The sequence below is a fragment of the Furipterus horrens genome, unplaced genomic scaffold, assembly GCF_987537825.1.
Source record: "Furipterus horrens unplaced genomic scaffold, mFurHor1.1.pri manual_scaffold_9, whole genome shotgun sequence".
NCBI classification, from domain to species: Eukaryota; Metazoa; Chordata; class Mammalia; order Chiroptera; family Furipteridae; genus Furipterus; species Furipterus horrens.
The window spans coordinates 75467624-75489120 of NW_028327179.1; the positions used below are offsets into that span (position 1 = coordinate 75467624).

Below are 21497 nucleotides of genomic sequence, written 5' to 3' on the forward strand. Positions count from 1 at the left end.
TCAGTTAAGTCCATTTGATCTAGTGCGTTATTCAATGCCTTAATATCCTTGGTGTTTCCTTGCTTCAAAGATCTGTCTATTGTTGATAATGGGGTGTTAAAGTCCCCTATTATGAGTGTGTTGCTGTTGATATCCTTCTTGATGTCCTCCAAGATTTTCCTTATATATTTGGGTGCTCTTATGTTGGGTGCATTTATGTTTACCAGAGTGATATATATCTCCTTGGTGGATTGTTCCCTTAAGTGTTATGAAATGCCCTTCTCTCTTTCTTTTTATGACCTTTGCTGTGAAATCTATTTTGTCTGATATAAAAGTTGCTACCCCAGCCTTTTTTTCATGTCCATCTGCTTGGAATACTTTTTTCCATCCTTTCACTTTCAGTCTGTGTAAATCTTTTGTTTTGAGGTGTGTCTCTTGTAGACAACATATATGTTGGTCATGTTTTCATATCCATTCCACTACCCTATGTCTTTTGATTGGAGCATTTAATCCATTTACATTTCAGGTTATTATTGACAATTATTATTATCTATTCATTTCCCTTTGTACCTGTGTTCCTCTCCCTCTCTCTTTTTCTTCTTTTTCTTAAAGCACTACCTTTAGCATCTCTTGCAATGCTGGTTTGGTAGAGATGTATTCTTTTAGTCTTCCTTTGAGAAACTCCTTATTTCACCTTCCATTTTGAATGAGAGTCTTGCTGGGTAGAGTAGTCTTGGTTGCAGGCCTTTGTTTTTCATTGTTTGAAATACTTTTTGCCATTCCCTTCTGGCTTGTAGTGTTTCATTTGATAAATCAGTTCATAGTATTAGTGGAGCTCCCTTTATGTTATTTGCTTTTTTACTCTTGCTGCTTTTAGGATTCTTTGAATGTTGCCATTTTAATTATGATGTGACTTGGAGTGGGCCTTTTTGGGTTCATATTCATTGGGACCCTCTGTGCTTCCTGGACTTGCATGACTTTTTCCCTCATCAAGTTAGGAAAATTTTCTGTCATTACTTCTTCAATCAGGTTTTGTATCCCATGTTCCTCTTTTTCTCCTTCTTGTATCTCTATGATATGGGTATTTTTTTTATTTCATGTTGTCCTGCAGTTTTCTTAAATGTTCTTCATTCTTTTTCAGTCTTTTTTCATTTTGTTGTATTATTTGGGAATTTTTTTTCTACATTGTCCTGTAACTCACTGATCTGATCATCTGCTTCGTTTAGCCTACTTTTGATTGATTCTACTGTGTTCTTCAGTTCAGGAATTGTATTCTTCATCTCTTGCTGGTTCTTATTGATAGTTCCTATGTCCTTTTTCATGCTGGTGTAATTCTCAGTAAGTTCCTTGTAGCTTCCCTGGAGTTTTTTTGTAGTTTCCCTGGAATTCTTTGTAGTTCCCCTGGAGTTTGTTGTAGTTTTTTCTAAGTTTGTCAAGTTCATTGAGCTTCCTTATAACCATTCTTTTAATTCTGTGTCTGGTAGTTTGGTTACCTCTGTTTCATCTAGCACTCTTTCTGGGGACTCCTGTTTCCTTTCGTTGGGAGGTTGTTTCTGTGTCTCCCCATGTTGGGTGCTTCTTGTTTGTTTTTGTTTCTTAGATTTGTCTGCTTTCATTTCCCACTTTCATGGTATGAGGTTCTGTAGAGGAGACCTTGGAATTCAGTGGTGCAGTCTCTTTGATCTCCTGAGCTTGATGCTCTTGGTATGCCCTTTATATCATTTGTTTAAGCTGTCTGGTTGTATTTCAGTTACTCTTTGGTAGAAGCTTCCCTCTGGCTAGTTGATTGAGAGTCACTCTGCCCACCATGTCTTGAGTTCTTTTGTGGAGATGCTGTTAAAACATGAATACACAACCCAAGCAAGAAACCCACACCCTCAAAAATATCCCCCACCCACAATCACACTATCAGCAGCAAATGAGCCAGTATTAATATAGATGTAAAGATGTTAAGACTATTATGATATAGGAAAAACATAATATTTGGCTAACTGAAAGAAAGATGAGGGAAGATAGTAGGATAATAATAGCAAGTAGCATCAAGGCTATGTAAGACAGTAAGTAATACTTAAATTGTATGTTGAAAAAGGGAGGGAAAAATGCAGAATGAAGTGAGAAAGTGGAAGTGTATAGTATTAAATTTATATAGCAGTTATATATTATATATTTAGTGTGAGAGGGAGGATAAACAAAACAGACAAACAAAAAAATTAAAGAAAAAGAATATGAGGGAAAGATGGTAGGAAACAGATTAAAGAAAAAGCTTTCCCCCAGTACAACATTTGGGCTCTGTCTTCCTTCTCTGGATCCACCCCTGGTCAAAATTTTGTAGGTTTCAAATCTTCTTTTCTGGATGGCTGTCTGTGAGGAAATCTAGCTGGATTTTGAGGCTGCTATACTCTCACTTGTGGGCCTGCCACAGCTCTCTGCTGTGAGCCACACTGAGTTGAGTCCCCCCACACTGGTCCTGTGGAACTCTCCAGCACTCCTTAGGCTTGTCTAGCAATGCTACTCTGCTTGCGAGCCAGTGCGCATGCCTATAGTCCCTGCCTAGCCTTAGGTCCTGTTTGTGTTCCTCTTCTACAAAAGTCTCTGTGTTGCCTCCAAGCTGCAGCACCGGCCCGTGTCCCTGCTTGACAGAGCCTTGTTTCTTGCCTGCATGTACAGAGTTGCCTGCCTGGGGTCCCTACTGAGTCTGGGGTTTCGCTTCAGCTTTCCCATATGGGACCCTCTTCATGGCTCAGTTCTACATTTTTGTTTGGTGGAGCCTTGTTGCGTGTGTGCATGCAGGTGCAGTGTTGCCTTCCCGGGGTCCCTACCACGTCTGGGGTTTTGCCACAGCTTTCCCATTTGGGCCCCTCTCTGTAGCTCCATTCTGTGTTTTTGTTTGGTAGAGCCTTGATGACAGTGCCCCCGGGTGCAGTGTTTCCAGCCCAGGGGGTCCTCACCAAGACTCAGTTCACACAGTTTCTCACATTCTGGTCTGTTCTCTGTCTTCCCATGCCTCCAGCTGTTTCAACCAAACCTTCTTCCTGACACCCTCCAGGACTTTGCTGGTAAGGGCACCTGTGGCAGGGGGAAGTTTCCAAGCAGATCCCAGTCAGCAGCTCCCCCTTTTGGGTGTGGTGCAGCACGGGCGCTGGGCTGGGCAGCCCAATGACTCCTTTTAGAGGGTGTGGGCTGAGCTTTCTGCCCTCTTTCACGCTGCTCTCAAGCCCCCATCCATGTTTGTCATATCTGAAATCTGCACTCACTCACTCCACTCCGTGTTTGTACTCCAAGTCCTTCCACAGTGGGAGCAAGCAGACAACACTGCTACCTACTCTGCTGCCATCTTCTTTCTTTTCCAGGATTGCATCTCAAACCCATTTACCCCATGCCATTATATTGTAATAAAGGTTTGTTTAATGACAAACATTGTTCTGCCTGTTTCACATAGTTAGTAGGTTGAAACCCAATACAATAATCAAATAGGATAATAAACATCATAAAAATACCAGGTTCTTTGAAATATTCAGCAAATTCTGAGTCTGTCATACTTATTTCCTAGTGATCAGTACTCATTAAAATGGGCATGTAATTTCATTCTCCTCATGAAACCACTTCATGAAATCATTCCCATTTCGGCAAAATCTTGGTTCCACTGCTTCCCTTGTTCTTAGCACAAGCGAGCTCATGGGTTAGAAACCCATCTGTGAGATTCACCTGCAGTGGACAACAATAGGCCCCACTGTGTAGCTCTTGGCATGGGCTGCCTTTTTCATGAAGGTCAGCACAGACAGTGGGTACTCTGGCACAGCCATGTCAGGCCATTGCATGTAGTGGTACTGCGTGACCATATGCCCACTAGGTCTTCCTTTCTGGGAGCCCAGAAAGAGACAAGATAGCTAGTAACAGGAATAAACACACAAACACACACGGAGCTCTTAAACTGCAAGTTAGGATTCAGAGCTTGATGTTGGCAGTCCACAATAAAACAAAAAAGTACAGTCACTTTAATGGTTAATTTTATGTGTCAACTTGACCAGGCATTAGTGGCCTGTGATTTGGTCAAACACCAGTCATATCAGATGTTCCTCTCAAGATATTTATAGATGTGATTGACATTTAACTCAGTACACTTTGAGTAAAGCAGATTATGCTCTAAATATGAATGGGTCTCATTCAGTTACAGAAGGCATTAAGAGCAGACTGAGGAAGACTTCTGGCCAAGATGGAGGCATAGACATACATTCTGTATCTCCTTCCACAACTAAGAAGGAATACAACTACCTCAAAACTAGAAACAACCAGAAGTTCCAGAAAATCAAACTGCATGGAAGTCCAGCAAACAAAGACATAAAGAAGAAATACTCATCCAGAGAGATAGAAGGGGCAGAGCCAGGGCCATGAGGATGCAGTGTGGAGGTGGAAGCAGCAGCGGCAGCAGCAGGCTTGCAGAAAGTGCAGTCACACGTTTTAAAAAGTTAGGAGGGACACCTGGGAGTGTTCCCAGCTCCTCACCAAACTGCTCCCAGCCCTGGGGAAAATCAAGCCTCATCACTTCTTACAGTGCAAACCAGTTGGGGTTGGGATGGAGGCAGAAACTGCTGGTCTCTCAGCAGAGTCCGCTTGTTTAAAGAGCCCCAATGGTCCTAGAATGTCCACAGACCCACCTACTCTGAGAAGAACAGCCAGGGCAATAGCTAGAAAGGCACCAGTTCCATACGAAAGTGGGAGAAGTGCCTAGAAAAGGGGCGAGTGCCCTTTTTTTAAAAAAGTTGATTCTCCATTTATTGTAAGTAACCTTTATTTACAGTGTAAGTCTTTAAAAGGTAAAAGAGTTTTATCTCTTAAGTAACATGTTAATCATATAAAAGAACTGAAACCAGAGAAAGATATACAATATAATACATTAGGTATTTTCAACCTTGCTAATTGAATTTTTCATACTAAGTTAAAAGAGGTTATCATGATTTACAATATCATTTCTCTAGTTAAAGTTAAACTGGTCAAAAGACATAATGTCTTTTGTCCCTTCTCAAACCCCTCCCCCACATACAGCGCCACAACGTGGTGAAACAGGCCGCCCTGTACTGATGAATCCCTAAGGCTCCACCCCTCACAATGTAACAGGAGCAACAGCTCTACCTAAGACACAGAGGCAAACACAAACAAGAGACTTCTATCCAAGATGGAGGCCTAGACTGATACGCTCCCTCACCCCTAAAACTAAGAAGAAATACAACTACCGCAAAACCAGAAATAACCAGAAGTTTCAGAAAATAAATGGAAGTCCAACGTATGAAATTATACAGAAGTGATGCTTGTCCAGATGGGTAGGAGGAGCAAAGTCGGGGTGGACAGATGAAACTCTGTTGGCAGCAGCAACAGTGGCGATGGTGGCAGGGTGGTGGTAAACACAGACACCTGTATTTAAGGGGAGGCAAGAGGTGCCTGGGGAGCACCCCTGGCTGCAGACCAGACCCATCAGCTTGCGATTCCAAAGCTGAGGAAGGCAGACCTCCATTGCCTTGGACTGTGAGGCCCAGAGGGGGTGGGGACAGAGGAGGAGGCTCCTGGTCTCTCAGGGGAGAGTGAATGGCAGGAACCCATCTTGGACCCCCACCCCCACAGAAAACACCACAGCGCGGTGAGAAGGGTCACCTGGTTGTGACGAGTGCATGGGGCTCTGTCCCCTATAGCACAGGAGGTGTGACAGCCCTGCCCAGGAAGCAAAGCTAAACACAAAACTGTCAGGATGGCACAGATCATGATAGAGATACCAGTGATGCAGCTGACCAGACAGCAAATATCTAATCTAATGGACCAGCAGATAGATAATCTTTCTGAGGCTCAGTTCAGAGCTTTGGTTATAAAATTGCTTACAGACCTAACAGTGGATCTTAAACAAGACAGGGGAGGAATGAAGGCTAGTCCTGCTGAAATGAACAAAAACAAATACAAAACTAGTGGTGAGGGGAAAAAAAACAACCAGGGATCAAATCAAGAAATCGAAACATAGGGAAGGAATAAACAGTCAACCAGTGCAGAAAGAGGAAACAAGAAGTGAGGAAAATGAGGAGAGGCTCAGAAACTTAACGGACAGCTATAAGCAAGCCAACATCTGAATCATAGGGTTGCCAGAAGATAAAGAAGAATAACTAGAAATTGAAAAATTATGTGAAAAAATAATGAAGCAGAACTTCCCTAACTTGGGGAAAGAAATAGACTTACAGGTCCAGGAAGCACAGAGAGTTCCAAAAAAACTGGACCCTGGGAGAACTACACCAAGACACATTATAATCAAAATTTCAAAAATTAAGGATAAAAAGGGAATCTTAAGAGCAGAAAGAGAGAAGAAGAGAATTACATACAAAGGGGTCCCAGTGAGACTCTCAGCTGATTTCTCAAAAGAAACTCTGCAGGCAAGAAGGGACTCGCAAGAAGTATTCAAAGTAATGAAAAGCAAAATCCTACAACCACGATTACTCTATCCAGCGAAGCTGTGATTCAGAAAAGAAGGGCAGAGAAAGTGCTTCCAGGACAAAGTAAAACTGATAGGAGTTCATCAGATCCAAACCACTGTTATATGAAATGTTAAAGGGACTTGTTTAGGAGAAAGAGGATCAAAACTATGAACATTAAAATGAGAACTGTATCACAACAACCAACTACAGAAGCTAAGGAACAGAAACAAAGGTGAACTAAGTAGGCAACAAGAGTGGGAAGAGAATTATAGGTATAGGGAACATTATGGGGGGCAGGTCAGCAGGGAGGAGGAAAGGGAGGGAGATGGTACAGGAACTAAGAAGCATAGTAGGAGGGAGTGGAGTAGACAGGAAGATGTTGAGAAGAACTATATGTACAACCAATGGGCATGGACTAAGGGAGGGGATAACTGGAGGGAGTGTTGTCTCTGGATGGAGGGGAACAAAGGGAAAAGAAATTGGAACAACAGTAACAGCATAATCGATAAAGCATATTTTAAATAAAGAAAAATAAGACAAAACAGATGTTACTCAAATGAGGATGTCCATCATTTGTGGACTCAGCTTTTTTATCTTCGTGTTTCTTAGAGTAAAATTCCTCATAGTATAATAGGCAAGGATTTGAATACTCTTCTGAGTGACCAGAAAGTTCCCATACTCTTCACTACCATTGGTAGGCTGGTCACATCTTCTCTGCAAAAAGGAAAGTAAAAGTGCTATTTCCGTGTTCAAATGCATTATATAAGAATAGTCCCTGAAATTGGGAAGGTCTGAAACTGTGACAGGAATGAACTCTGACTTTTCTAAATATTTCTTTCCTTTCTAAATAGTTGCAGATTGGCTGTAGATGACACCAGGGACAGAATCACAGAAGTGAAAAGTACTTGAAATGGTCTGGTCCAAACTATCCCCTTTCAGATGAGGAAAATGTGGTCAGATGTATTGAGTCACTATAGAGCCAGCACTGGAAGACAGTTCTTCTGGATTAAAATCGATCTTACTCTACACCTCTTTGCAATGACCCCTGTTTACTTTTCTCACCTGAGTCTTAAGTTTACAGTCATCACAATTTTTCTATAAAATAAAACCATAAAAAATAAATCTGCAAAACTGGAGAGACTTGATAATATTAAATAAATCCAGCAAGTATTCTTTAACTCTATGTTTTTGTAGGAAAAAAGGTGCACAATTCTTTTCACATTTAGCCCAAGTACATTTAATCTAAGCCTATGCACTATGCTTAATATCTGGTCCCTAATTGTGCTGCTTTGAAACATGTTTCAGGCATTGGGGCTCATTTATGTACAACAGTTAGGAAACCTCTGGTGTTGTTGCCTTACTTTCTCCTTGGGGGAACTAAGCAACGCTAACAATTAAGAGCTATCCTTCAGTTGCATCCATTGCTGGCCAAGATGCTTTACACACATTGACCCTAATCTGTAAGCTATGTGAAATGGAAGCATCATCCTGATTTGGAGATGAGGAAACTGATGCTCAGAGGAGTCAGGTGGCTTTCCAAGCTCCCACAGCTGGCCAGTGACAGAGCTGGGATTCAAAGCCAGTTCTGATTCCCTGGCCCATGTTTTATATGGCATACATATGGTCTTCTCTGGAAGCACGAAGTGGTTGCCTATAACAAACCCATTCGTCGGCAGCCGTCCGTCTCGAGAGACGATGGTGTAGCTTCTTAAGAGTCTATCTGCACCGCCGAGAATGGCTGTGCAGTCCAACTCGGGAGTGACACAGTATCTGTCTCCTCCCGTGTTGAGTCGACATCTTGCGATGACGCTGGAGTGTCCTCTCCAGTGAAGCTGAAGCTACAGAGCCTGGGCAGGGTGATATGGAGGGTCTGCTGTTGCCCATGCAGCAGACCCCCCCTCTCTTTGCAGCTGAAGGGTCCAAGGGAAAGACGGAGTCAATACAGCTTGGCTTCAGGTGCGCCACAGGAGTTGCCGGTGTTGACTACAACGTCAAACCGCCTTAGGGACTCAGGCTCCGGATTTTCTGTCGGGGTTTACTCCCTTAGCCTTTCCCCTGAAGAGGTATGCCACAAGGCAGCGGAGGTTTTTTGAAGTCAGAGTTTTCCTTCTCTGATGTACCCTGACTGGAAGATCGAACCAGCGACACTTAGCTCATAGGCCGACGCTCAATCCACTGAGCCAAACCAGCCAGGGACAACAAACCCATTATATACTTCTTTTTGGTGCATTCCATATGGAATAAAGCTGAAGGCATCAAGACTGAGAGGTCACTGTCAGGAAAATAACAATTCCATTAACATTCAGTTGACTACAGTGAAAAACCAGCAGCCCTTGGAGAGTTCTAATAAGTTCTACAAAACTGGGTATCTTCAAGGATGCCCGAGCTTATAAACATTGGTAACCTGTTGAATAGTAATAAGTTTTAGCCAGTGCCACCTTGGAAATTTTTCAGTCAGGATTTACCCATTACCTGCTACCTATACAGCATTGTGCCAGGGGATCAACCTTTTTCACCTCATGGCACACATAAACTAATTACTAAAATTCTGCAGAACACCAAAAAATATATATATTTTGCCGATCTGACAAAACTAGGTGTAATTTTAATTTATTCACACTGTTAATTGTGTTGGCTGTTTTAAAAATTCTTGTGGCACACTGGTTGAAAATTGCTGATGGACTATAAATACTGAGAATGACTGTTATTCAGTCTGAAATCTTTTAATCATAGGATCTTTCACCACTTATTTGCATTTCTTATTATCTGTTATATAACATGAATTAAGTATTAGTATGTATTTGGCACAGTGGTATAATAAATTCTTAGTTTAATATAATTTCCATAAACACTTCAGTTAAATCATGCTCTGTTAAATCATGCTTATATCAACACAGTTGATATTGATGTACTCAGTCAGTTTGCCATCTTTTTCACTAACTTGTACAAGCTTAATGTTACCACGATCATAACTAATAAAAAATATTTGTTTAAAGCACAGACTATTTTTCAGCATAAAGGTGCTTTATATTATTTACATAATGGTTTATCAAGTACAATTAATCAATACAAATATAATTTACTTTAGTAGGCTTTTTGTGGTACAGAGATGACAAAGATAAGGATAAAAATAACAAGAGCTTCTGCCTTCAAGAGGTTTTCTAACACAGAAAGTGAAAATGCACATATACACAAAAGGAATGTTCAGATGTCAAGAGAGAGGTGCAAAGTAGCAGGGGCATGAAGGACGAATATGTATTGGTTTTGGATGATAATACAGTGATCCCTCACTTATCACAGGTACTATGTTCTAGACCCCCCATGATAGGTGAAAATACACAAAGTACGAACCTTATATTTATTTTAGTATTTACTGTACAGTCCCACAAAATCCTGCGATATATTGAAAAATCTACGATAAATAATTAAATATAATATCTAAAAAAATCCCGCGATACAGTGAGGCCGCGATAAGTGAACTGCGATATAGAGAGGGACTATTGTAAATGTTTTTGCTGAGATTGAAAGCTGAACTTGGCATCTTAGCTGGGTGTCTACAGGTGGATGCTGAGGCTGAGAATGGGGGAGAGCACTGACAGGAGAGAGGAGTGGTGGGGTCTCAGAGAGCTGAGGAGGGGTGGTGGGATATATGCTCTGAAGATGAAGCTGGTGGAACTAAGGAAGCAGAAGGGACCTGGGAAGTTTCTGTGAATGGCTGCAGCAAACAGCTCTTCCAAGGGAAGAACCTCAGAGAGAAACCGCGTCAAGGTGGACATGAGGAAGGTTGCCCAACAACAGACATGGGTCCTGCCCTGTCTATACAGGGGATGAAAACTATGGTGACTTGCACATTGGGTATTGTGCTAATTAAAATATGTTTAAATGAGGAGTTTGGGACTAACTTTAGTTCTACAGGAAAACTAATTTTATTTGGATGATCTACAAAACAAAAAAGGAAAGTGTTACTAGGAGGACACAGTAGTTTCAAAGGGAAGACTTTGTTCTCTTCAAGGATGGAGAAGTGATTACAGATTTAACCATGAGAAGTTAAAGAGATATGCAGGGATATTAATGCTTCTGTGACAATAGCAGCTCACAAACGTTCAGGGATATATACAGAAACCATGTATGGAAAAGGAAGAAGGGGTGTGAGGCTGGGCTCACCCATTTTTCTATTTTGATTCTAATATATTTGATTTGTGTTACTGGGTAAGTTTTCTGGGTTGTTTTCTTCATTTCTAAAATTGGACTGTTATTACCTCTCTTGCCAGGTTCTTTCAGGGATTAAACAAAATAGTGTCTTTACACTGCCAGGCACATAGGATGCGTTCAACAAATGGCCGTCCCCATCCTCTTCTTAGCTACCTGTGAGTATTTTCTATTCATTTTGTAGAGGGAATAGTTTAACAACAACTTCACCCTCTCTAAGAAGCAGCCAGAAGAGTTGCTTCAACTGAGGAAGACAAACATGAAATGGAAGGCTAAAAATATAAAAATTGGGATAAGGCCTATGGAAAGGAAGGCAGCACCTAAGCAAATATTTAGAAAAATGTGATAATAAAAGGGAGGAGAGTGCAGCATTATTGGCTTGCAGAAACTAGAATGGAGCCAGAATTTAAATAACCAAGCTGGTAATAATCCCATGATAATATGAATCTAGAGGAGCACACAGAATATAGAATGTAAGTAGACGTTTCAGGGGGAATGAAGATGGATTGCAAGAGATGGAAGGGAAGGAATGTAAAAGAAAATAAAAGTGAATAAGTGTAAACAGGAGGTATTATATGCAAATATTGAATCATTATATCATACACATGACAAACTAATACAATATATGGCAGTTATACTTCAATTTTAAAAAGATGGAAGAAAGATGGTAATTTCATAAGAAAAATAGGTAAACTTGCATTAAGGAAAACAGGCTGATAGCTGCCCATTGAGAAAAAAAAAGAGAGACACAGCTAAGAAACTAAAGGGAAAGAAGGAATCCAACTAACCCTTTATAAGAGCTCAGGAAGAAATGTAAGAGAGGAAGAAAAGGATGGAAAGAAACAATAAAATCTAAAGAAAATATTACTTGGTTAATAAATTCACATAATGGTGAAAAGATCTCAAGTGAAAATAGGACTAGAAGTGGATTAAGGTCGGTTGAAGCCTCGGGCGCATAAGAAAATATTGGGCCCCTTAAAAAAAAGAGACAGGGAAAATAAGAATAGATGTTAACCATATATTTAAATAAATAAAAGCTATTATGTACTATTAATGTTTTAGTTTCAATAAAATTTGAATATAATAATAATCACAAAGTTTTGAACTAATAGTTGAACATAAAAGTGTAAAGTTGGGGTTTTGCGGGGCCCTTCAGAAGTCCGGGCCTGGGGCACGCGCCCAGTGCGCCCGCCATTAAATCCGCTTCTGGATAGGACCATGGAATATAAATAATGACATAAACGAAAATAAAAGATCTACAGTCCATGGGACCTAAAGAAAAGACTGGATTAAAATTTGACTTTGTTTTATTTAAAAGAAACAGGTGTCATTAAGTGCAGAATATACTTAAATTGAAGTGACAGCCCTGGTCCGGTGGTTCAATTGGCTGGAGCATTGTCCCATACACCAAATGGTTGTGGGTTTGATTCCCAGTCAGGGCACATACCTAGGTTGCAGTTTTGATTGTGGAGGCAACAGATTGATGTTTCTCTCTCTTTCTATCTCTCTTCCTTCCTCTCTCTCTAAAACCAACAAGCATATCCTCAGGTGAGGATTAAAAAAATATAAGTTAAAAAAGTAAAATAAATTAGAGTGATATATAATGTGATGTATTATCTAACTCAAGTCTTATTCCCTGAAACAAAGGTCCTGAGACAGCTACTGTGAGCCTGCTCTCAGGCTTCAGGACATTGTTTAAAGGCACAGCGATGACAGTGATAACAAAGTCAGGGCTGACTTAAGGACACACTTACAGGCAACGATATTTATGTATCGGTTCTTGTGCTTGTTGTCTGGGTGATTGGAGCTGTCTGCTGTAATACTTAAGTCAACAGTACAGATCTGCACTTCCTGCAAAGAAATTGTTTGTACAACATTTAACACGTATCCTTTCAAACAAAGTGCCTTAAAATATAATAAGACAAAACAAACAAAAAAGTTACACCTCTCAAATTATTTTGTATGTAACAATTATTTCTTGCCTAAAAGAAAGTACAGTAAAATAATGCCTTTCCTGGTAAAACCCTTTCAGTGTCTAATGAGGTAATGAAAGCAAAAAATAAAAATAAAAAAGCAAATTCCACAGCACATGACAAATGAGGAAAAAAGTGTTTAAATTAGGTTTCCAATGGAATACTATGATCATGCAATAAATACATTTGTCAAATACTAACAGAACAGAATGCTTCAACAGATGCATGCAACTCAAATTTTCTAACAATTTGGAACTTAAAAATTATGTAAAAGGAAAAATCAACATTAAAAAAAGACAGGATAATATTAATTTTTAAAAATGCAGATGAGAAAAACCACATCTTAATGACACATATTGTCATACTAGTCAGATTTGTTAATATCCAAATATAATGTAATTTGATCACAGTAGCATTATTTGAAACTCTGAATTGGTGATACATATTTTTGTTCATTTTGAGTAACTTTAAGAATAAACTTCTTACTGTTTGGTAGTTTCTAACCAACTTAGAGCTGTCAAATTATGAAAACTTTGAAATTATATACTCTAGTTCATTTTGAAATAAAAATTCAGATGGCACTACTTTCTGTATATTTGATTTATAGACTTCTTTTTTTATATGTTTTATTGATTATGCTGTTACAGTTGTCCCAATTCTCTTCCCTTTGCTCCCCTCCACCCAGCACCACTCTCCCTCCAGCCATCCCACTTAGTTCATGTCCATGAATCATGCATATAAGTTCTTTGGCTTCACCCTTTTCTATATTATTCTTAACTCCCCCTGTCTATTCTGCACCATCCTACTATACTTCTTAATTCCTGCACCATTTCCCTCCTTCTCCCCCTATCCCCCTGCCAGCTGACATCATTACACATGCTCCCCCTACCTATGATTCTGTTCCCACTCTGGTTGTCTGCTTAGTTTGCTTTTGTTTTTATTTTTTAGATTCTGTTGTTGATAATTGTAATTTTTTTGGTCATTTTAATGTTTTTAGTTTTAATCTTTTTCTTAAATAAGTCCCTTTAACATTTCATATAATAATGTCTTGGTGATGATGTACTCCTCTAGCTTTACCTTGTTTGGGAAGCACTATATCTGCACTTCTGTTCTAAATGATAGCTTTGCTGGATAGAGTAGTCTTGGTTGTAGATCCTTGCCTCTCATCAGTTTGAATATTTCCTGCAAGTCTCTTATTACCTGCAAAGTTTCTTTTGCGAAATCATCTCACAGTCTTATAGGCACCCCTTTGTAGGTAACTCTCTGCTTTTCTCTTGCTGTTTTTAAGATTCTCTCTTTATTTTTCACCTTTGGCATTTTAATTATGATGCGTCTTGGTGTGCTCCCTCTGGGTCTAGTTTGTTTGGGACTCTGTGTTTCCTGGACCTGTATGTCTGTTTCCTTCTCCAAATTAAGGAAATTTTTCTTCATTATTTTTTCACAAAATTTTTCAATTTCTTGCTCTGCCTCTTTTCCTTCTGGCACTCCTATGGTTCAGACGCTAGCACGTTTAAAATTATCACAGAGGTTCCTAGCCTCTCCTCATTTTTTTTCAATTCTTGTTTCTTCATTCTGTACTGGTTGACTGTTTATTTCTTCCTTACAGTCCAATTTGTTTATTTGAACCCTGGTTTCCTTTCCTTCACCACTAGTTTCATATGGGTTTTCCTTCATCTCACTTAGCATAGCCTTCATTTCTTTCCTGTCATGCTTAATTTTTACTGTCAATTCTGTGAGTATCTTTATCACCAGTGCTTTGAGCTGTGTGTCTGTTAAGTTGGCTATCTCTTTGTCACTCAGTTCTCCACTGCAACCTCGATCTGCACTCTCCCCCTTTTGGGTCATATTTATCCGTCTCTTCATCTTGACAGCTTTCTGTGTTTGCCTGTGTCTTAGATAGAGCTGTTGTACCTGTTACGTTGTAAGGGGCAGAGCTTTAGGTATTCGTTAGTGCTGGTGACCCATTGTACCATATTGTGGTGTGGTATGTGGGGGAGGGGTCTGGAGGGAACAGTGCTACTTGCCCCTCACTCTCCCTTTTTCCAGGCACTGCTCTCCCTTCCCATACTAAATAAGCTGCCTCCATTGAGTTAGCAGCAGTTTCTCCCACCATCCCAATCCCCACTGGTTTTCTGAGTCAGAAGCAAGGTGGCTCTATTTTCCCTGGTGCTGGAACTGTGAGCTACACAGCCTGGTCTGGGGCTGGGATTTCATCCCAGGTTTAAAATGTATGACTGCACTTACCGCTACAGCTACAGTCCCTGTGCCATTGCTGCCTCCAAGCGCTGCCCCCACAGATGCTACTATAGTGCTGCATCTAATTCTCTCCATCCTGGCTCCACTTCTCCTACCTGTCTGGCTGAATATTTTTTCTTTATTTTTCTGTTTGTTGAACTTCCATGTAGTTTTATTTTCTGGATCTTCTGGTTTATTTTTTTTAGTTTTGCAGTGGTTGTAAATTCCTTCTGAGTTGTGAGGAAGACACAGCATGTCTACCTATGCCTCCATCTTGACCAGAAGTCCAGTAGACCTCTTTTTAATTTAAACTTTAATGAGCATAGAAAAATTAATTCTGGCAACTTTCTTTTGACGTGAACTAATATTTTTTCAGAGATATTTTCTAAGTATTTTAATTTGAAATTAAGATTTATTTAGTATTAAGTAATAACCTGAAAACCTTATAATTTTTGAGAAATATATAACCCTAATATAAATCTGATTCATCAGCAAATGGCCCATCTCTCCAAATAATATTTTGAGACCTTTTGTATATAAGCAAGTCATTTTGATTCCCAATTTAAAAACAATTTAATATACAAACTACTTAATTATTAAGTTAATGAAAAGTTTTCTTGAATCAGACTGTGAGTTAAAAGCAATAGAATTAAGAAAACACAGTTTGAGTTTTATTAATTTCATAATTACAAATAATTTGATAATATTCAAAATGATTTCATAGTTGTAAAAGCTATAAATCTGCTTTTGCACAGAGGCTATTAGCAACTTTATTATAAATTGTCTATTTTTTCCTTTTGGTTTTTAACATTTTGGAAATTAGACCTATCCTGGACACATTCTCCCTCTTTCAATTACAATTTTGTTTGATGTGAGCTTGATAATTTCTAGAATTGACATCACACCACCCAGTAACCTCCTTTAAGGTACCAAAAATTAATTTGATGTTTTAAACATGTAATTCTTTCTATCATTCTATTTTACTTAGGCATTATCTCACACTGTTTCTTATTCACTGTAGCTATGACTTAGATTTCTTTTGAGATTAAATGAATTAATTATGTTTAATTTAGTAAAACCATATTACATTTCACTTCTATTTTTGTGATTTCTTAAAGCTTTCTAATATATGGCATACTCCTTCCTTAAACATACCTTGGTTGATGTGACTCCTGAGGAGCAGTTGCTGCTGCAATGGAAAGGTAGAACCCTCTCTCATCAGGATCAGAGTTCAAAGTGCTTCAAAGAGGGGGTTCAAGAGTACTTGGAAACTCAAGGAGAAGACAGAAAAGTACCATCATACTTCTTAGAGAGGAGGGGTTGAGGGTAGGAGGCTGAAGATCCCTAGCTTGCTTGAATGGAAAGGGTATGAGCTTTAAAATCAAAGATCTAGGTTTGAATCCCAGCCCTACTACTTATTACTTGTTAATTCATTCTGTGGAAGTGGATTTCATCAGTATTATGAATATAAGTTTAAAAAAATAAGTTCCAGGGTTCGGTGAAGGCTGAACTTAGAATCACCTGGTACAATAAGTTACCTTATGTTGAAAAATCTGCTAAACTGATAGCTCACTGGGCAATGATAAATTCATAGCAAATTTACTTGCTCTATCTAATAATATTTTAAGGGATATTACTAAGAATTTTTTAATGATTGTAAAGTTTAAATTTTTTTTAGAAATACATATCTTCTTGAGAAGAAGATGGGATTTTATGTTGTATAATATTTAATATACCTGCATAAAAATGCTTCTGCATTTATACTGGTCTAATACTTACAATTAATTGTGTACTTTGGCTGAAAATCATGAAATTTAGTAGTTTAGTGTAATTTATGTAATTTAGAAACTTAAAAGGAATCAGTGTTATTAATGCAGATTATTTTTTAAGAAAGACTGCTGAAATTTTATATTTTATGGACCAGCATTAACAATGTTTCCAAAATTTTCCACTAGTACAAGGCTTTTTAAAATAGAAAACCAATTTTCTAAATTATATGATAGCCATAACACATCTCCTAAATACATAAGTGATTATGGAACTAATATTCTCACTAGAAGTAAAATTGTTTTTAATGTCATTAGGTCAAAAAAGTCTATTGCTGAATCATTTTAATTTGCTATTTTCCATATGACTTAAAGTAGGTATAGTAAAATCATACTTCAAATTCTTCAGTAAACCCACTACTTGCTAGTAAGTCTGCAAAATGCTTTGGAAAATGCTTTTTTGGAATCTCTCCAACATCATATAAGTGAATTTAATAAATGAGGTTGGAAAGAATAATTCAACTTGCATGAATGTGCCTCTTTTTTCTAAAGATTTATTAGGTGTCTTCTTCTAAAACAACTTCAAATTTCATTATTCTTATAATCCCAATGAAACATTTAGCAACAATTTCCAATTTTCTCTATATTTACTATCAATCATATGCATTTTAAAAATTCTAATTTGATCAGGAATCTCTTTTCCATTCATACTCTAAATATAAAAGAGTTAATTCTCAATGTTAAATTATAAATACCACCAAAGTCTCACTTCTTATCAGTGAACTACACCTCTTTATGGATAGCTTTCTCTAATGTGAGTAGGAGTCACATGTAAATTCTAGGGAAAATGTGGAAATATTATACTTTCCATTTTAATAATTGTATAGTTTAATGTCTTACAGTTAACTAGTCAGATTTTTACAGCTGAAAACATCTTTTCCTTCACTTTATAAGTAATAGAGAATATTTATATGCAGACTATTCATCAAAAATAATGTCAAAAACCTTTGGGGCTTGGGATAATTAATATTTCAAGGATTTTAACTTGAAAATATGCTATATAAACAAGGTCATTGGATCTGTTAATTAATTGTGAAGAGGCCAAATTATTTCAACTGGCTCTATTTTTATTCTTGTAAAGACTTTTTGAGATTAAATATATTACTTGTTCACACTGTGCAATTTCACAAGTGATTTCTCTGACAAGGAAACATCAAACACATTTCACTAGAAACAGTTATTTACATCAACAGATGTTCAGCATCTAGGCTATTTAATATTTTTAAGCTTCAGTTACAAAGGATGATTTTTTTTTAAAATAGAATCCATCTGTTCTATCTCTTAGATGTTTGTACCTGAATACTAACATTTAAGTAGCCAGTTAAGCTTAAGAAATGCTAGAAAAGGGTGTAATTCTACTTTCCCACCCACAGTAGAATATTGCCTGGAAGTAGCTTTTATAAGCAGATAAGAAAATAGAAATAATTTGTTATGTTAAAATTATTGGATCTTCTACTATATGTTCTTCAAACCCATTGATATTATGCTGTAAAAGTAACTTCTTTGCACAAATTGATGACTTCTCATTTACAATTATGTTATTTGGGTAATTTCTAATGAAATGGTCTACAAGTGAGTGAGACCAACATATCTTTGTATTCTCTGATTTGACATGCAAATTTACATACTTGGGTAATCAGGAGTACACTCTTGAGAGCTGCAAGCTAAAAGAGTAGATACCCTTGGTCACTGTTCTGGAAAGTAGAACAGGGATTTTGAATTTCCTGAAGAAGGTCCTGATTTTGGATTATGTTATATATTGTTAATAATAACTTATGCTGGACTTTGGATAATATTATGGTTAATTTGCACACCAATGCTGATGGATTATGTAGAAGAGGTATCTTTGAAAGTGAAGGGACTTAAAATGCAATAGATAACAGAGACGTCAGCCTCAAAATTCCTAATATGTTAATGAGAGATTGTGCTGTACCAAAATAAATACACAGAAGTTTAATATAAACTAGAAAAATATAAATAAGACAGTAGCAGTTAAAGATATAGACCTTGTGCTCTGGCCAGATCGCTCAGTTTTTTGGAGTGTTGTCCCATACACCAAAAGGTTACAGGTTTGATTCAGGGTCATGGCACATACCTAAGTTGTGGATTTGATTCCCGGTTGCAGCACATTCAGGAAGCAACCAATTAATGTTTCTCTCTCACATTGATGTTTCTCTCCCTCTCTCTCTAAAAGCAATAAACATATCCCAAAGTGAGGACTGGAAAAAAATAATAGAGTTGATGAAAGTGGCAAAATAGCCAAACATTTCTGATTTCTATGCCTTTTGAAAATTAGAAAGTGCTTCTCTATTTTTTCTTCTATTTTTTAAATCATGAAATTTCAGAAGATAATATCAGGTAGAACTTGGTACAGGTAGTACTAAAAAAATTTTAAAAAGGCTTCTGTAAATTGTCCCTGTGGATAAATTTTTCCTTTTATTTTCCCTGATTTGGTGACTCTCCGCGTCCTTATATCATCCTCTATCCATGCTTCTTCCATAGGCCACCATTTCTAGACAATTCCTTTGTTGTTACCACTTTCATTCTGAAATGTTACACAATGTTAATTAAATACATGGTTCTGAACTTAGTCATAGTGTGAACTATAGGGTCAGTGAATGTCTTAATGAAAATGACACTGGCTAATTCTTGCATATTGTTAACCAGATTCGTTCTGATAAAAAAGTAGTTGATGTTTATTCTAATACAGATAAGACACCTTTCTCACATAAACTCAAATGATGATATAAAAACAAAACTTCATCCTGATTTTTGTTATCTTGTCTTATCAACCCTTCTGCATTGATTTAGTTCACTTCTATTGTTTAGGTTTCCATTAAAGTAGCTGAAAGGACCAAAATTCAGCATTATTCTTAACTATTATGTTATTGCTATGAAATTTTATATTCTTTGATATAATACAACTAAATAATAATAATTATTTTTCCACATAATGTCTATAGTTAAGAATGTTCAAAATTTCTGAGAATCAGTTATATACCTGAGTGCCTGATACATGCTGTAATACATATTTTAGGCAAAATAAATATTTACTAAAGTATATTATAGCCATTTGCAAAGTACTCCAATAAGGACAAACCTTCCAACATTTTGCTTCTCATTCAACATCTACCATGTACTCATGGTCACATGTTAAGCTATTACCTGGAATTGGAAAGATAGGTGCTGGAGGTATGGACATTATTGGAGGGGAAATAATGTCCTCCAAATAAAAGTGTGCCATCTAGAAGCATTTCATGGAAATGAAAGAAAGCAATTTATATTACTAGATGCCACAGATAATACAACAGTTTTGGAGGTGCTTGAAAATTATGAAATCTTCAGAAACAAACATAAGTTGAAATCTGTATCTATTTTATAAAACACAAGGTATTAAAGCAATGTATGGTCTCCAAATTTATCTCAGCTTTACCTGTACCAGATGCAGAAGAGTGAGCAGATATCAGACATGCTGAAAACAGAGATGGCATTTGACGTTGTAGTTGGTGCCAAGCAGTGCTTTGCTGAGACAGAACAACTCAGTGCCCTAGTCACTCTTCCACTGTTGCTGTGTACCAGCATCCTGCCCCCTTGGACAGGACCGCAGTGGGAAAAAAAGCATGTCCAAAGCTATTTTCATTAAATATTTCCCAGACCAGACCCCTCTGAGCATATTCAGCTGCTAGGAAAGGCAGCAAGCTATGACCATGTAGCAGTGAAATTTTCGCAGTGGTAACATTTTAGTGAAAATGCAGGCAGCTTTATACTGTATGATAACATACTAATGACAGAACAAAGTGAGGAAATAATGAGCATATAACCAAAACCAGGGGTGATTTTCTTTCCACCAGATGCTAGCCTTGTTGATGAGGGTTTTGAGAAGTACATTTGGAATCAATGACAAGTATGACCTACAATGTCACCTGAATCTATTTTCATTTCTGATAGTAAGAGTAACATCTGGTAAGAGCACAGTGCTGACTACTGAGAAGAGCCAATTGCTGCTATAAACTAATGCAACCCATTCTTAACTAAAAAATTTAGATAATTTAAATTGTAATGACACTCTTTGACATGAGTTATTTAATTTATTTGAAGTATTATTCATGAGTGGTTACATTTAAATAGAAATATCTGTTTGAATAAAAATGCCAATCTCATTTTTCATTTAAAAGCTTCAAGGTACAAGATATTTATTCTAATGAACTTTAACATAACATTTCTTTTTATATGACATACCTAAATTGTGATGTTTTTTCAGTTATCAGTTCTCTGCTTGAATTCCTCAATGGCTTCCCACTGGAATGAGATCGAGATTTAATTATTTCAGCAAAGACTCTAAGACTCTCCATGACCTGGCCCCTGCCTGCTTCAGCAGTCTCATCTCCCACAACTCCTTCCCTCACCTGCTGGGCTCTGGTCCTCATGGCTCCTCTCTTTTTCATTTGAGGAGGGCTGTCAGTACCATCTCAAGGCCTTGGCTCTTGCTGTTCCCTCTGGCCACCTTCCTCCTTCCCATCAGTTTTGCACTGGCTCAAATGCCACTTCCTCTGAGAGTCCTTCTCTGACAGTGCTAGCTAAAAACACCAGCCCAGCCCACCAAGCCACTATTCTTTGCCTTTTTGTTTGCTTTGGGGCATTTATCACTGTATGAAACACCTTATTTTTGTATTTGTTTATATGTAATGTATGTTTTTAGCTGGTACTTCCTCATCAGAATGTCCTTTGTTGTAATCACGGCAGTGTTAATCCTCAGTGCTAAGAACAGTAACTGGCATGCTGTAGGTGCCTCCAAATATTTGTTCAATGAATTCACTGCTCTCAGT

General features: G+C 37.9%; 1 pseudogene; it reads right to left on the reverse strand.

Moving 5' to 3' along the window:
* The window catches only part of LOC150001960 (receptor-type tyrosine-protein phosphatase zeta-like), a 62135-nt pseudogene that overhangs the window by 16588 nt on the left and 24050 nt on the right, over positions 1 to 21497 (reverse strand).